Here is a 15,750-nt window from a genome sequence, read left to right as displayed (position 1 = left end):
GATTTTTCAGAATTATTTCTAAAATACAAGTCCGGAGTATTTATGTTCCTTAATTCATGCGTCTTCCTTACCTCTCGAGCAAGAAAGCCTCTAGGCTGTCTGTCTCCCTCTCTTATCCCTAACTGGCCAGAGGGAGTAGAAGGGAGGAAAAAGAGATCTACTGGCCCATTTACATGGAATGATTATAGCTGCAATTAATGGAATGTGTAACGTCTCTAAGAGCAATTTCAATAGTGTAGCCAGCTGCTATCTATAAGCCAAGTGACATGTCATTTATAGCCAACTTAGAGTCAACATATACAATAGTGAGCTATAAAAATGTAGTACTTTATCAATGTATGACCCACTTTTCACTCTCATAAAGTGCCTAGGAACACGTGCTAGAGTTGGCTCTTGCATAAGAGTCCACTCTCCTCTCTCCTCCTCTCTCTCCTCCAACTAAGCAATAATATACTATTTTAATTCTTATAGCCAGCTGATTAGAACTTATTGTACTTGCTCTAAATTAGCTCATCTTAAACAGCCCACCTCTTGGTATATTAGCAAACTTTCTATCCTGACTTGGAAACCCAAATAAAGGGAGTACATGCTTGTTGCAGTTCAGAAGTTCATTACATAGATAGAAAGCATATGATGATATGGATTATTGCGGTAGTAAGCAAAGTAAACCCTGGCTTAGTGCCTAGACGCCAGTGCACTCCCATTTTTTTGTGACACTTCCAAGTTTTTTTTAAATGTAAACTAAAATTGTTGATCTAAATTGCGATGTATCTTGTGCATCTGTGAAGTTTCATCCAAAAATATGACAATATGTGATCTACACAAAAAGAACAAATGGTGCGTAAATAGTAGATGACACTATTCACTTATGTCTTCTCTTTTTTGCACAGGTCACATATGGCCATACTTTGACACAAAAATTGCAGGTTTAGAACATATGTCATAACCAATGTCCATAATTTTAATTTACATTTTTTCGGAAATTTGGAAGTATCACAAAAAATAGGATGCACTCGCAACTAGTTGCAGAATATTTGTCGATTTAGCTTCCCAAGGAGAAGTCCAAGCGAAGCCACGAAGGCCTGACGACACAATGATCTCCACTAATAAACAATCAATTAAACAATTTCGAGGAGATAACCACCATAGATATTTCGTGTATTCTACATTTTCTAATTAGTATGATTGTAATCACCCCTTTCTATTTATTTACACCTAAAATAGACAACCATGCATTCAAGAAAATTCTTTAGCTTCACGCTCTGCCATGATTTTGAAGGACACCAACATAGGCACAAACACATACGTATACTTGAAATTTATCTAAGTGGCACAAATGATCTATAAACATATGTGTGTAAACAAATTTCCTATGTTTCAGTGGTAAAGAACAATTTGGCTCAACCCAACAATTTTAAGAGCACTTTCTTGAAAAGAAAGAATAGGGCGTTGCAATATATGCCTTAAATGTAGCGAAAAGTGTAATCTTTTATGTCAACATTAAATCAACCCAATAAAATAATTTTGTCTTAATATTTCTTTTGTTATTATGTAGTTAATATTTAGGTACAATAAAAGGATAAAATGGCAATATGTGGAGAGAATAGTAAAATTATATTTGAGTAAAAAAGTTAAATATAAATATATAGGGTTGTCCAATTTAACTATAATGGTTTGTGCAGTTTCTCAGAGGAATGTTGAAACGTATATAAACTACAGTTACCTTATACGTACATGACCAATAATACCACAACATTTTGGCTTCCAACTGAAACATTTCCGAATGCAGAAGGTCCCAATCAGCTAGGTACTTGTTGAGGATCTTAGCGACGACCTAGTAGTGGGTTCCAGCAATGATGCTTGTCAAGAAAAAACCAAGAAGATCGTTCCCTTCCTATTTCTTTGAAATACTATAGCAATGATCTTGAACTTTTTGGACTGAGTAAGCGTCAGCAAACACGCACATCCCAACATATTAAAGTGTAAAAATAAATAAACAAAATTCTATAAGAACCAATGAGCAACATATAAAAACATATGTTTCTAACAATTATATTTCATCCAAATTTCATTAAAAAAAATACAGCAGCGAACAACAAGACTGCTTTTTAAGTTCTCGTGTTTGGCATATGCACTTTGCAACTCATCTTTATTATTTGCATAATACTCTCTATTATTGCTCTGCCTCTACAGCTCTCTAAGATCTGCATATATGGCACAATTAAATCACCTGGACATGCATGTATCTGGAATTTAAAAATACCGCCTCCCTAAAAATTGTAATATTACTTGAACCCTGATGAACAAAGAACATGGTACCATAGTTCACAATGCGCATATGAAATATATGTTCACAATTGGTTCTTGTTCTGTGGAATATGCCTTGAATCTTTTAGACAAGAGGATACATGTTACAGCTAGTCAGTTTTTCAAGATTGACATATTTTGAAGGAGCTGTACTTGGCAACGAATGGACGCGCGGTGGCCGGTAGGTGCCGCAGGTCACGGGTTGGCGGCAGGGCTTAGAGGGGGCCGGCAGGTCGCAGGACGGCGGCGTGGCCGTGAGGGCAACGGCGTGGTACGAAGGGCGGAGGCATCAAGGAGGCTTCGTGTGGCTGGACACGATGTTTGCGCTTATTTTGTTAGTGCTGGTAGGTACAGATTACAGCTTTTAATGCGGGGTGATAATATGTTTTAGCGGAGATGACGGGTTAGTTTTGGTCCATTTGATTAGTGTTAGACGTTTAAGATGTTTTGGATCACCCCACTCTAGGTCTTTTTATATTGGTATAGATGAGCATGAGAAGAGAATTTCCACATGCATAGATAATATTTTTCAACTACGCAGGAGGATTCAGGCGGCGTGCCAGCAAACCTCCAGCTCCTGCGGCCAACGCTGCAGCCAACTCGATGGCCGCCGCGGTCTGTACGTTGCTCGCTACGCCGTTCCTATTCTTGGAGCCGCTCTCCTTCCCAATTAATGTTCGCGTAAAAAAAGGTAAGTAGGAAAAATGGGCATTTTTTTATATCCGGAACCGGATCCAAACAGACAAAAAATGGATAACTCGTACTTATGTCCGTTTGGGGTGTCTCTCTAGAGATACCTTATAATAGCTCTTCGGTGGTTTGCGGCAACAGTTGTGACGTGATAGCTCTTTGTATGTAGTCGTGTTGGAGCATCTAAATTTATTTATTTTACATGCGACAAAAATAAAATTATTTTTTCCCGAAAACTTGTGTGTAAATGTAGAATGTCTGGATATACAGGCAAATATTTACTTCACAATTTTTTGACACTTCAAAACGTATTTTCACACAACAAGTTCATATGCACCCGTGAGTCAGATTTGGATTTCCCATTTCTCTGTTTGCTATATAATAGTCATCCCTTTCTATTTACTCCCACCTAAAGTAAGCAACCTTTCATTCAGGAACCTCTTCAACATTACTCCCTCCCATGATTTTTAGAAAATTTAAATAGGCACAAACACATACTACGCGATTTTCAGGACACTGAAGTAGGAGTATCTGAAATTCATCTTTTTTTTTCGATAAAGGGAATATATTAATATCAAGAAGATACCAATTACACCCAGCCTCTGCAACAACGCACCACCCTAATGGCACTACGGATGCACACAGCCAAAAAAAGGAAAAGAAAACTAAGAAACAAAAGTCCCGCTACAGTATCTCGGGCCTAACAACAACAATACATCCACCGCCATGACAACACCTGAATTACAGACTCTCCAAAAAACGACGCCTCCAAGAAGGGAACAGTGCTCAAACACCGTCGTCGCCCGATCAAAGATCTTAGGTTTTCACCCTGAAGATAGTCCCTGCTCTCAAAACAATGCCTCCACCAAGGTCACTGCCAGGCACAACCAGTTAAGGCCAGACCTTGGGTTTTCACCCTGAAAGGTAGAACTCTGCGCTTCACCTGTGTTGTCGCCCCCACTTTCATACCGTTGTTGTGAAGCCGGGACACCAAGCAAGCCCCTCAACAGCGCGGAGACTTGAACCTCCCTTAGCTAGTCCTCCCCTCCGGCCTTCATGAAATTCTCTTCTTCCGACTTTCATCATGGATCCATAGTCATCTGAAATTCATCTAAGTGCACAAATTGTTTAATAAAAATATCTTTTATGTGTTTTTAAGGTTTCTCTAACTGAAGAAATTGGTTCAACCAGAGAATTTTAAGAGCAGTATCTCGAAAATAAACAACCTCACTTTCTTTTCAATGTATGTTTAGAGTGTAGCGTAACTGCACTTTTCCATATGGCCGATGTTAAAATTTATCAATAATATTGTCTCATACCAATAATTAGCTGCATTATTATGTGGTTATTTTTTCAAGTATAACAAGCTGCTAGACGATTGTCTATGGAGAGAACGGTATAGTTATAAAGATGTAAAAAAAATTAATATCAATAAATGATATTATTCTATTTTGACTAGCTTTTTATCGAAGTACAGGAGTGGCGAGATGGGAAAATAGTGGGACAATTGTAGCCTTAATAGGAGTACCCAAATAGGAACACAACGAATCATTTAGTTGTAATAAATTAATTTTTATATAAATAAATAAATTATATTCTTACGCTTCAAATTAATCACCATAAGATCATTAATTTTCTAGTCAAAGGTAGCAACATGTAGAGATAAGAATATTACACATCTACCCATGGCGGTCGTCGTACTCCTATGTGTACACTAGTATAAAATCCATTTTTTTCATGATGGGAGCTTAAACCCTATTATGATAGGCTAGTCGACAATCGGAACGTGTTTTTCTCAAATGACTCCGAGTCTTTGATGAGGAAGAAGTACGAGTTTTATGACGCAACTATCAAAATATATTTCTAGAGGCGCACACACGAGTCGCTATCTAAGACATTTAATAACTATATGCCTGTCACTAAATTTCACATAAACTTGAAGTTTCAGGATGTTATACGGACATGCCTGACAGTCACCTAGACTCCTCTCGGCAACATGGACTTATTGCAAACAGAAATATATGAAATCTCCGTTGCCAAGTTTAGCACAACCCAAGAAAACCTCATGTCGTTGTGCACTCCAATCTCTCTCACTCTCAGACACTTCTAACCCTAGCCACCCACACTACTCTCTCTTGATCTATCCGATGACCTCCTCGACAAACATCCTTGGAGCTCGAGGTTGTGTCGGCAGCCGCGCCCTACCAGGCACATCACCATGTCGAGTACATGGAAGGGCACACTACCATCACCTCACAGCACACGAGTACTTGGAGCACCATCACCAGCTAAACTTCCGGGAGTAGAACGATTTCAGTGCGGTGGAGGCCTCGTCTCATCTCGCGGCTCTACCAGGTGTGGCGGACGTAGCCGTTCGTCATCAGGCAAGGATGGAGCGTTGAGCGAGGACATCGACGACCAGGATCTGGAGCTCCCACGCCATCTCTCCTGCATGGAGTAGGAGCGCGACAACACACGAAAGCGTGAGATGGCTATGTTCATGCATAAGGCGTTGGGGGTGGTGGGAGCGGCGCCCGGGCAAATAAATCTGCCTCAACTCCACTCCCACACCGGCGGCGACCTTCACGGCGGCGTCTCGGAGTTGTTGGCAACGTGTGCTTGTAGATTTTTCAGGTTGGCAGCTTGGTTTTCTCGCTGGTCTTCAGATCTGGCGAGATCTGTGGACTAATAGGGCCCTCGCCTCCCGAGGAGCCGTCCCAATCGCCCAACTCCCTGGAGACCAGGCGGCGGCCAGATCCAATCTCCACCGGCGTGAGATCTGGGCCCCTCTCCCTCCGCTTGCCGCTCCGGCGGCAGGAGGGGGAGGGGACCTCGTTCCTCCTCCGTTTTGTAGTTAGGGCTTGGCTGCTGTGGTGCGTCGTTGGGGTGGTGGGAGCGGCGCCCGGGTAAATAAATCTAACTCAACTCCACTCCCACACCGGTGGCGACCTTCACGGCGGCGTCTTGGAGTTGTTGGCAACGTGTGCTTGTCGATCTTTCAGGTTGGCAGCTTGGTTTTCTCGCCGGTCTTCAGATCTGGCGAGATCTGTTTCTCGACGTGTCACTGGCGCTTGTCGTTGTCCACGACGGCGCTGGGGGCCGGGGCGAGGTGGTTCTTCTGGAGCGAAGATGTTGGTTCGGAGGTGGTTGGTATGTGGTTCTTCTCCGACTTCGTCGATGGGAGGCGGCGTATCTTGGTCGAAAACAGCACGGGGACGTCCCCCGGTCGACGTACCACAGCGACATGTGTCTCGCTGCTTGCAGCAGGCCTGTTCATCGACTCACAAAGCCTCGTTGGCGATGGTGCTTTTTTGGATCTTGCAATGGTGAAGGCTCGGCGTCACTTCTTGCGTCCGTCTCGGCAGCGTTGGAATTGGGCGGCGGCCGCTGGCTACGGTGGTTGCAGGAAACCGGATCGTTTTATATTTCTCGATCTTTTAGGATTTTATCTGCAAATTCGGGATAATCATTTTATCCCGGTTTGTCTTTTAGTTTCCACATGTGTTGCTTCATGTAACTTGGTTTTCGATTAATGAAATATGTGGTTCTCAAAAACCCAACCTACAGGTCAGCCTAAACCTCTCTTTTCTCCCCGGCGAGAGCCATGAGACAGAGGCAGCCTGGAGGACGACTGAACTATCATTGGGCCCTCAGCAGGCGACACTAAGCGAGGCCGCCTCGTCTAAAGTTACCCAAACCTAGTTTTAGTCTATTTATACTAATTTAGCTTATATTTCAAGTAATTTTTCTTGGAATTTAGGTTACATTTACGGTGTGCTTAGATTTTAGCTTAGAGTAACAATATTGTTCTTATTTTTCGAAATGGGTTGCCCCGGCCGCTTTTATTGAACAAAAAAAATCCAGTCTTACAAACGAGCGTGTGGGTCTGTGGGATATTGTTGTTCTAATTTACAGTAACTTTGTTGTGTGGTATTTAGAGAAACATTATTGCACATTATTTGCCACACGTTTCTAATTCATTACTGTATTATTTATTGTACTAGTTGAATGCCCGTGCGTTGCTACGGTTCAACAAATTTAAAATCCGTACAACGAAGAAAAGTATTTGCAATTCACGGTATTTCATAATATATGCATCAAGCACAACACTCCTTAAAAGTTTCCCTCTCTTCCCATTTAGATGTAATGCATTTGAAAATTGCATACTCGTGCATGTGTTAGCCATTGTTGATAGCGAGGAGACCAGGCCATACAACCGGTTCCTTATACATGAGTTAACTTTTGCTTGTGAATGTATATATAATACTAATATAGCATAATGCCGGTGCTACTATGTAAGGATTGATTAGCCGGGTTTCCTATTTAATGGATGACGTGCATGTGATGTTCAACAACATCAAAGTCTTGTTTTTCTTCGGATTTCTCTCTATGTGATAACCAACATGTAGTCTTCCCATCTTTGTTCTCATCCGACATTTCTCTGACATTATCATCTTTGAAGAGACCCTCTTCATTCTACATTTGCTCCTCTTAGAATCTCCTCAGTCAACTGCACTTGCCTCACACTTGAAAGTGTCCCCGTTTTTTGGATAATCAACACCACATATATTTATAGTAGAAAATAGTACATGATAGAGATACATGAGATGTCACCAGCGATTACAAAAATAGTCCGAAAGAAATGAGGAAATAGTACATGGTAGAGAGTTCAAAGATTTGAAAGTGTCCCCACTTAATATGAATGAGAAAGGCTGGCATGCTTCATACACGATAGTCGGTCTTTTATATTGTAGTGTCAGAAAATTGCACATATAAATTACTATATTGCAATATTAGATTTAGAGGAAAGAATAATGCAAATCTATGTGGTAGATCAAAAAAGAAAAAAAAAAGGAAAAATGGTGATTTATTGCTTCAACTCTCATACTTTGAGGCATGTCATCTCCTCCATAATTGTATGTGCCTTGATCCCACTACAACAGCAGGAAAAAGATACATGCACTTGCTAGTGTGTACAATTATCGACCAAAATGCTTGTTTTTTAATGAGCAACTATACAATGAGTGTTGCTCCTCTTATCAGCAGTGTAACGGTACCAAGAGAGTTTAACTCACCTGCGGATTTGTTTCCCCTAGCTCCCGGTTTGTTTACACACATACAATTGATGGCGTGCAACAATGTTGGAGCACGTGTGCAATGCTTTTGTTGCTCCTCTGCACAAGTTCCTTCTTGACACGCTAGTCCCCTTGTTGGACTTGCTCTTAGTGTGGAAGCGGCGAAGCGTATGAGCACAACGGTCTTCAGCGGGCACGTACTTGAACGGTCACAAAGTTGCTTAGTCTGTGGCCTCACATGTCACCTTTTCTGGCTCAGCACATTCATGTGCAAAATTTAGGAATACATAAATGATACAGAGAATGATGAAGAAACTGGTTTGTAAGGCATGACAGGAACAGAGTCAATGTCGCCACTCCGAAATCTTGTATATCGTTGTCCCTTCCATTGGCACACTGCATAGAAACCAAACCTCAGAGTTCTAGCGGCAAGATATGAAAATACTAAATGTGAGAACCTTGTTGCAGTTCAGTTAGGTAATTTTAGTATGAGAAAGTTTTAACTTTCTATATTCAACTGTATTCTCATTCAATGCACATTTAGGGTTAAGGTGCACACCCTAAATAAGAAACTGAAAGTTCTACCGCTAAGTATGTTACACCTCTGTTTTTTTCAGCAACATAATTGAGATAATATCCCATCTTTATCGCGTGCATGCCTCTTCACATTCACCAGCCATAACTTAAACAGATTCATACTTTTGGACCTGACAACAAGTCAAGAAGACTGAACCAGAACATCACGTCATATCTTGATTGACTGATTATCTCCTATGTTTACGCACATCAGATAACGTTTAATCTGTAGTTAACCATGGACAGGGGCGGAGCCAGGATTTGACCATAGGAGGGGTGAGGAAGACATCTATCACCAAATGGTACAGAAGAATTTTTTTAACCAAAACAAACGACACATAAGATAGTATAATACAATATAAGATATCTCATATATAGCACCACTGTCAAAATGTGAGAATGTGACAAATCGTTTCTCTTTTTCTTCGCCATGAAGATTTTTTTGAAAAATAAATTGCACATTCAATCTTATCATGCTATTTCTGCTCGGTCTAATAAAAAACTAACCAACCAGTGGTATGCATGGATTGAATTGTAATTCTAACACACTGCAATCCTTAGTCAGGCGAAATTGAATTGTTTATACAAGGCATTACTTAGTCAGGCGAGATCAAATTTTAATTATAAAACACAGCATACCTTATTCAGGTGAGGTATAGTATAGATTGCAGACCAGTTGTTTAGGGGCCAGAGCACGGCATACCTTAATACATGTGCTGCGTGAAGCGGCGGAGCAAGTTAGATGATCGATCATTAGTACGTGATACATCCCCTTCTGCATCTCGCTGGTACTCCTGCTAGGGCGCTACCGCGCCGCTGCCATGCCCCTCGTCGCCTACATACGACCTGTGATCAGACCGGGATGGTAATTCCAATGGAGTGAATCCAGTAAAACAAGGCAATACGGAAGATGGGCTAATAGGCTTTACTTCGCTGCACAACGTTTGGATCAACTAATATGGCCATTACCGCGTATATATCTGTATACTAATACGAGAAGCTAAGGTGAAACGTCGAGGGGGACGATCCACTGGAGGGGGGATCCCTGACTACGGCAGCTAATAGTACAAAATTGCAACCCTTTCAGTCAAAGAAGAAGCGATCTGAACAATTAATTAAAACCTCCATAGAAGTGTATCTAGCATAATTATTTGAATAGAAAAAACTTATTCTTGTATATCTTTAAATTTTGTTGCTTAAGTTGAGAAGATTGATCGATATCTGATAGAAGCTAGCATAAGATTATTTACAAACAGAGATATGTGATAGACATACCAGGAGTGCTGACATCTTTTGTCTCGTTACTCTTCCGCTTGCTCGTGAACAGATGGAGCCTGATTTGATTACCTAGTGGATGAAAGCATGACTTGTGGAAGGAAAACAAATGCCTGAGAGTTTCATTGATAAAATTAAACTCTAGAGCCTGAAAGGAGTGGGGCGTACTCAGCCATTGGTCAAGCTACAAATGCATCACAATGGTAGTTTAGAATATAGTGAGATGCTCCATAAAATCATTGACATACACGTTATATGCAGAAAAGGAACATACATATGCTTCCTGAATATCATCCCCGCCACATAAGCTTGAATCAGATACATCACGGGCATTGTACATTTGGACGCACTCTGATGATGTATAAATAATCCATGTCGCTGCCTGATGTATAAATGACTGGTTTGTATAATAATCCATGTCGCATCCTGATGTATAAATACCTTGATACAGATTAAATCCCCTAGACTGATCATATTGACCTCACCAGAGTTCGCTGGTCAGGGAGGCAACGATGGCAAGGATGGGCGACCAGGGCGACGGGAGTGCGCGGGACCCTCTCGTGAGGACGAGGAACGTCGGAGAGCGCCCCTTGGCTCGGGGCATAGGACATCGGCGACCTCTAGTTGGCTCGTGGCGCAGTGGCAGGGCAAGCCAGCGCTGTTGCGGTGGTAGGGGCGGGGCGGAGCGGCGCGGGACGTGATGGCAGGGTGCACAGGTAGAGGATGTGGCGGTAGGGCATCAACGACGAGAGGATGCGGCGGCGGGGGAGTTAGGCGATGGAGATGTTGATGCAACTAAATGGCAAGGGGGGAGAATAAGTGATTAAGGCTCACATGATTTGGTGCAAGATTCAGGGCTAACGAGAGAAGGATAGGGAAGATATGGTAGCAAGATCGAAGTCAATAAGGAAGGAGAGCAATTATTTGGTTGCAATATTAGAGGAAACGTATCATCGGGAGAAAGTATAGAGCGTGCGGTAGAAAGGATATCTTCCGGGATTGATGATTGATAGAGTGCCATGATTAGCGCTAACACTGGAAGGAGACACACTTACCGTGAAAACAGATCGGGTCAATCTTCACCATCAGCACGGAAGATATTTTGCTCTACCTTGATCGGACGAACCGGAGATAGGAAGATTAGATTAAACGGTCTGGATGTTTTTAACGACGATCATCAAACGCGTTGAGTGTCAAACGACCAACTCCAATTTAATAGTAAAGATTTAATAGTAAAGATTCCCTAGCAACTAATCATTATTAATTAACTTTTTCTAGAAAATATATTTGCTCAGTAAGATATGTGCTATAATGGAAAAAATATCCTTCTCTCATTTTTCTTAATAGATCATCCTATGATAAGGGGAACCCCTTCTCTTTCTTATTTCTCTCGTCTCCATCTACGCAAAATTCTAATGTAGCAACTGTAAGAGATGGCTGACACCGTCCCTATACATGCCCCAACTTTTTTTCTTTTGAATGGTGAACGACATCCGGCATCAACATCATTGAGGCACAATGGGGCAATGGTGGACTGCTGCACCACCAGCAACAGTGTGATTCCCTCATAAATTAACCCTTAACGATGATACCAACAAAACCCAACTTCTCCAATTTATAACGGTTATACTACATCACACGCCCTGATCAATTATCAGGTAGAGGTTAACAACAATTGCAGATCAGTTACTATGAGACACTAAATTAGAAACGCTACTCTTACCATGTGCATGTCGTGTGTGCAAATATATTAGAAATGCATAAAAAAATCCTGGAGTTTGATCAATAATCTGGCCGCTATAGCATCGGTTTGTAACTGGCTTTTCACCGGTTGCGGAACCAGTGCAAAGCAATTGGCACTAAAGGCTCCCCTTTAACATCGGTTGTGCTGCGAACCAATGCTAAAGGGTACCACGTGGCAGCGGCCGAGGGCTCGGCCGGGAAGGACCTTTAGCACCAGTTCGTAACATGAACCGGTGCTAAAGAGTGACCATGTGGCGAGCCCTGGGCGTGGTAGCGGGTTCTGCCAGAACCCGCTACCACGCCTGAGGCTCGCCATTTGAAAAATACTAAAATAGCTTCAACTTTAAGTAGGTTTTAGCACGATATTAGTGCCAATAAAAACAAAGTTGCAAGAAAGAGGATCTTAAGAAGCATGTATAGCACTTGGCTCGAAGTTTTCAGAACACTATTCCGGCTAATCTCAGGACATAACAAATCTTCAGTCTTTCCTGATGAAATCCGACAACTTGGCTAGCCAGAGATACCGGCGTCGGTCCTTGCTGATCATGTGCTCGTACAAGATCTTTGCGTTCAAGGGAGTGATCCCACGCAGCTCCAGATACTTGTAGAGTTCCTGTTGCAGGTTCTCTTCTAGCTCACTGCATGCACCAGATTAGATCGACAAACAACAATTATCGATGGATTAATGCAAACTTTTGTAAATTAAATGAATTAAATTGTCTACATAGCTAGTAATTAGCTAGGTTTAATCTGCATCTTGAATCTTACCTGAATTCATAAGCCTGGTCATCTTCATCGTCCTCTGAAACAGCCGCAACAACCCCCGATGTCGGCTGTTTTATGGATAAGGCGTCGATTACGACCCGGTCTGGATAAGCGGTGCAAGCGAATTCGAGGCTCGAGCCATCATCCTTGGAGACGGTGACCGTGAGAGGAGCGGTTTGCTCTTGTGGGCTGTTCTCGCCTTGGTCTTCCTCGTCTGAATACGATGTACTGTACCCATCTGAAGATGACGAGTCATCCTCCTCATCCTGGTCAAGCGTGGGCATGGAAACCAGGACCTCGATTTGCTCCCCTCTTAAACTTCTCGTAAGAGTAATGTGGGTAAACCCATCCTCCGTTTTGTTGATTTCAAAAGGGAAGTCACTCGGAATCTCCTCAACCTGTTTATAAGAGGATGGAAAAAACATCAGTGTGTCAACAATGACAATGCATGCACATGTTTGCCGCCTTAGGCTTGACGACCCAGAAAATTAAGTAATTACTTTCTCCGTCTCAGTTTAAGAGGCACGCATGTAGTTTAAGTTCAACTTTGACCATTGATTTGGTTAATAAAATATAAATTTTATGTCTACAAAATCTATATTATTAGATTCGCGTGCAAACAAACTTTTTAATGATATATTTTTTGTGATGTATATTTTATATTTTACTATTAACTAAAATAATGGTCAAAGTAATTTTTAAACTACTGCGCGCTTGTTAAATCGGACGGAGGAAGTAGTAAGAAACTGTTAATTAAGCGTATACGTACGCTAAGAATATAAACCTCTACGGACAACGAAATCAATCGTATATACCCAGAGGACGAATTGGACATGTGATCAATCTATTGGCAGGACCAACGGAGTATGGGATTAGAGCACTAGCTAGCAGATTCGGGGAAAATCGATCAGCGGCCGGGGCAAGTGTACGTACCGGGCTGCGGTCGTGGGACTGCAGGGTGGATTGGATGACGCCGATGAGCTCCCCGTCGTGGGTGGCGGTGCGGAGGGCGTCGGCTTTGACGCGGTAGGCGGCGGCCATGGCGCGGTAGGAGGCGGCCTCGGCGCGGAGGGCGTCGATGGAGGAGGAACTCATCCGCCTTAGCGATGCGGCGGCGGCCGCGGGGCGGAACAGCGCGGAGCCGCGGCGGGCGACGGCGGCAGCGAGGAGAGACATGGCGCGCACCACGGAGCGACGGAGGAGAAGAAGAGGAGGGTTTTACGTGGGTTTTGTCACGCGAGGGGTTATGTTGGGCCTTTCTTCTTCTCTACGTACCGGCCGTGAAACGTAATGTGTTTTGTCCAAAAAGAAAGGAGTCTTGTTCTCTACGTAAGTACTGTTTTGCTGAATTTGCACTGCAGGGTTTTTCTTGGAAATACAAACGGTTCCATAGAAACCCTTAGAAATGAATAGATCAGTAACATTATACTAGTGTGCAAATTGTTGCTCTCAACATGTTTCTTCTTTCTTTTGTTCCTGAAAAAGGAGGTGAGTTTTTTAGGAGAGAGACTATAACGGTGGCACTTTATTGACCAAATAACATCAGGTGGTGTACCACCTTCGCACAATAAGTTCAACGACTAGCAACTCGTTGTTCTTAAATCCGAAAGATCACTCTATACATTCACAAATCAAATAAATTAGGTGAATTGAAAATTGAATAATTACAAGCATGGGAGGAGCCCCATGAAAATACATTAAGATTAAGTAAAACAATTCAAACACACACCTCATGCGGAACCCAAGCCTAGAACAGGTGCATGGTCCGCCACCAGGCCTTTTTCTCGTAGCTTTATTATGCATGCTTTCTTCTGGGCCATGAAAAATAATGTATGATATTGTTGTAATTTAAGAATAGTTTGGTGACACTGTACGAGAGCAGCCAATCTTTAGTTGGAAGGAATAGACTATGTACTTTTCATTCCTTTGCTATTGTATGCTTTATTTTATTTGGATGGTTACACGTGTCAAATTGGAATATGTACCTAAAAACCACTTTTCTTCTCAATTTTTTTCTTAGTTATTTCTTTATATAACTCTTTTGTATAGGGGCAAGACGTTGACATAGAGTGCGAGCTCGGTTTGGTTTGTATGTCCTTGCTACCACCATTGTGGTGATATAGAGTAGAGCGGAGGAAGGCGTAATATAGATAGTATATTAGGCGAAAATGGTGAATGGAACCTGGGTGCGCGCGCACCCATTTACGAAAAGTTTTAAAAAATGCTATTTAAAAATTTCCAAAAAATGTGAAGTAAATTTTTGCATGTAGATATTATGTTGATACTTACTCGTGTGTGTTTTCACGGAAAAATACCATTGTGTGTGACCTACACAAAAATAACAAAATGCAAATTCCTATTCCTGTGAATAGTACAAATTCCTGTTCACTATTCTCATTTGGACATTTTATCATTTTTATGCAGGCCACACAATATGTACATGCAAAATTTTACTTCACAATTTTTTTGAAATTTTTAGATAGCATTTTTTTGAACTTCACGTAAATGGGTGCGCGCGCACCCAGGTTCCATTCATCCGGGTCGGTATATTAGGTGTTAATATTGTATTTTTTATATTTATTTGTATAAGCTGACTTGTAAACTGCTTTTAATCATGAAATATAGCTTGTAACATATTTGGTCATCTATCATTGCTATATTAGTTTTTTTTTGCAATGTGCTTCCTCAACGACTTGGGATGCCGAGAGGCAATGTCTCTCACTACCACGGAAGTGTGTCTTGAATCTCCGAGGAACCACAACGAAACTAACCGACGCTTAATAAACCAACCATCAGTATAAAACCCAGATACTGTGTCGGAGCAACCACACATCCTCTCACGGGCGCCTAATAAAGCCCCTCAGTGGAGCTCCATACATCTGACTGGTGGGTCGCCCGTCAGTGACTTGCAGTCATTTATCATAAGGTTGGGATGACGCACGACTAGCCTATTGGAGTACAAGTTTAAGAACCCGTAGGGACACTAGATTCTGTACTAGTGAAGGGTGACCCGTACGTTGATCCTAGCGGCCTAGAGTTATTGTCGCTCTTCGGTGGTTCGCGGTAACTGCTCAGCCTTTTACTTTCTGAGTGTGTCTTCTTGTTGTTTGGGGTTGCCAAGTGTTTCGTTGGGATCATCCAGCGACCAATTTGCGGTGCGAATGAACTTGGACTACATGGCACATGAAAATCATATTCTTTCATGGAAGAACCAATAAACAAATGGATTTTTTTGACAAGACATCCATCCTGGATATTTTGTATATTCTAGAATTCTCTATTTGGTACATTTATAGTCATCCCTTTCTATTTACTAACA

The 15,750-nt window shown here is 42.0% G+C and overlaps 1 long non-coding RNA gene across 1 annotated transcript; it reads right to left on the bottom strand.

Annotated features, from left to right (window-relative positions):
* Positions 1-7,863: 7,863 nt before the first annotated feature.
* On the bottom strand, positions 7,864-10,001 carry LOC124659300. The gene is made up of 3 exons (XR_006989530.1): positions 9,924-10,001; positions 9,352-9,494; positions 7,864-8,468 (listed from the first exon to the last, which is right to left on the bottom strand). It is a non-coding gene; the product is annotated as an uncharacterized LOC124659300 (long non-coding RNA).
* Positions 10,002-15,750: the final 5,749 nt, after the last annotated feature.

The sequence above is a fragment of the Lolium rigidum genome, chromosome 6 (genome assembly GCF_022539505.1).
Source record: "Lolium rigidum isolate FL_2022 chromosome 6, APGP_CSIRO_Lrig_0.1, whole genome shotgun sequence".
Lineage (NCBI taxonomy): Eukaryota > Viridiplantae > Streptophyta > Magnoliopsida > Poales > Poaceae > Lolium > Lolium rigidum.
The sequence above is the reverse complement of the archived record's forward strand: the minus strand, read 5'-3'. Positions and strand labels throughout refer to the sequence as shown.